This window comes from Mus caroli, chromosome 9, assembly GCF_900094665.2.
Source record: "Mus caroli chromosome 9, CAROLI_EIJ_v1.1, whole genome shotgun sequence".
NCBI classification, from domain to species: Eukaryota; Metazoa; Chordata; class Mammalia; order Rodentia; family Muridae; genus Mus; species Mus caroli.
Genome location: NC_034578.1, coordinates 50,834,848 through 50,837,188, shown reverse-complemented (window position 1 = coordinate 50,837,188; position 2,341 = coordinate 50,834,848).

Below are 2,341 nucleotides of genomic sequence, written 5' to 3'. Positions count from 1 at the left end.
GAGAAGAGAAGAGAAGAGAAGAGAAGAGAAGAGAAGAGAAGAGAAGAGAAGAGAAGAGAAGAGAAGAGAAGAGAAGAGAGAAACCCCCGCTTTTCCCCTGCCTGGCACTTCCACTGCTGTGCACTGCTTCCTACCCTGTCTGCTGGGCTTCTCTCAATGGACAAGGCCTCCTTCTTCCTTTCCCAGGCTTCCTTCCCCAGATACATTGTTTTCCTCCAACCAGACCCCTGACCTCGCCTGCCAAATGGTCAAAACTCTTTCCTTTTAAGTCCTTCCCAGTCCCTCCAGCGAAAACTTCTAGAGCAATGTCTGCCTTGCTGCCTCCACAGGCCCATTAAACCTTGAGATTTACCGCCCCACCTAACATCTTATAGTATAGTGATTCTTAATCCTCCTAGTGCTGTGACCCTTTAATTCCTCATGTGACCCCCAACTATAAAACTGTTTTCATTGTTACTTCATGACTGTAATGTTGCTACTGCTATGAGTTATAATGCAAATATCTGTACTTTCTGATGGTCTTGGGCGACCCCTGTGAAAGAGTTGTTTGAACCCTCAAAACATGATCAGGACTCACAGACTGAGAACTCCTGTTAGAGTATGCCCAACCATAGCTTTCTCTTTTGACTCCTTGAAGGCTCGTGCAATGTCTGCCATCTGCTGCGCCCCTCTTGTCACACCCTGTCCCCTCCTACTAGGTCAGGCACAGGTCTGGACTCCCTTCCTCTTCTTTTCCAAGCCTCCCAGGTGGGCCATGCCCTGGAATCCACTCTATGCTTCTTTTCCTGTTCTCCTTTTCGAGTCTGTCGGGGATGAGCTCACTTATCAGATTCTACAGCTTCCTCCAAGCCTCTAGGCTTCCTCTTTCAGCGTCTCCACCAATCTCTCCCGTCACACTTTCACTTCCCTGGACATTTGTAATCCTGACTCTGAATTCCTCTAGTCTCTGTTTTGCAATCCTAGGTATCAAGCCCATGACCTTGCACATGTCAGCAACGTGTTCGTCTACGGATCCCATCCCCCTTCAGTTCCCCATTGTTTGGTCCTACTACATGGAGACATAATTAATAAAGAAAAAATCCGAATGTTTGCTGACTGGCCATTGCCCAGTCCAAGTCTCCATTTGCTTAGAGGGTCAGCAAGATCTTCCTTCTTGGTCTGATTGCTCAGCTTTTCAAAGCAGCCCTTAGACTAAGTTTTCTCAGAAAACAGAGTTTTCTCTTCCTGAAATGTAGTTTGACTGTGTCATTTTTCTGCCTCAAAACAACACCCACATTTCCCACAAGATACTTCCTCCATTGGATTTTAATAGCTAATAGGAAATAATTTCAAAATTGGAAACTGATTTATCAAACACACTGTGTTAAACAATGTTCAGTGGGTTTCTTTACTGCAGATACTCAAGACAGGTTACTGCCACTTGAATGTCCAAGCCATGTAAAAGTAGATTAGCTTGCAATTTCATTTAACCTTCAGAGCATTTGCACCTTAGGAAAGATGCCAGCATGGCAGAGCTACCTAGCAGACAAGAAAGAGTCCAGGTCCCCAAGTCTGTGTGCAGAAGAGTTCTCCAGCATAGATGTTCCAGTAGAAACACCTGGACCACCAGGCACATGAGAATAAATTGTTGTGTTCAGTCTGTAAGACTCAAAGTTATTGGTTACAGTATTTAGCCTATCTGTTCAATACAGAATGCATTCAGGTCAAGTTGCATACCAAGGACTAAACGATCATTTTCAGCTCAGTTCAGGGGTTTGGATAATGGTAGTAGGCCAAATGAATGACTGTAGTGAGAACTCTGGAATTTTGGTCTGTTTTTAAAAAAACAGAATTATTTTAAGAATATGGTTTCATTTGAAACCCAAGTGTGAGGTATGGGGTGATCCACAGCAGCTGAGTATGATTTGCCTCGTCCTCTAGCAGGGGTGTGGTTTTGCCAGCTGCAGATAGTTTCTTCAATTGTGTGATGTTTAGAACTCTGGAGATTTTTCAGAGGGTATATAAACATTAGGACCCCAGGAGGCAGTGTGGGTTGTCGATGGGTTATTGGTTAGTTGTTGGTAGTTGGTAGTTGTTGTCAGTTGTAGTTTGTTAATAGTTGTGGGCAAAGAAGAAAGGAGGAGGAGGAAAAGGAGGAAGAGGAGGAGGAGGGGGAAGAAGAGGGGGAAGAGGGAGAAAGGGGAGGAGGAGGGAGAAGAAGAAGGAGAAGAAGGAGAAGAAGAAGGAGAAGAAGGAGAAGGAGAAGGAGAAGAAGAAGAAGAAGAAGAAGAAGAAGAAGAAGAAGAAGAAGAAGAAGAAGAAGAAGAAGAAGAAGAAGAAGAAGGAGGAGGAGGAGGAGGAG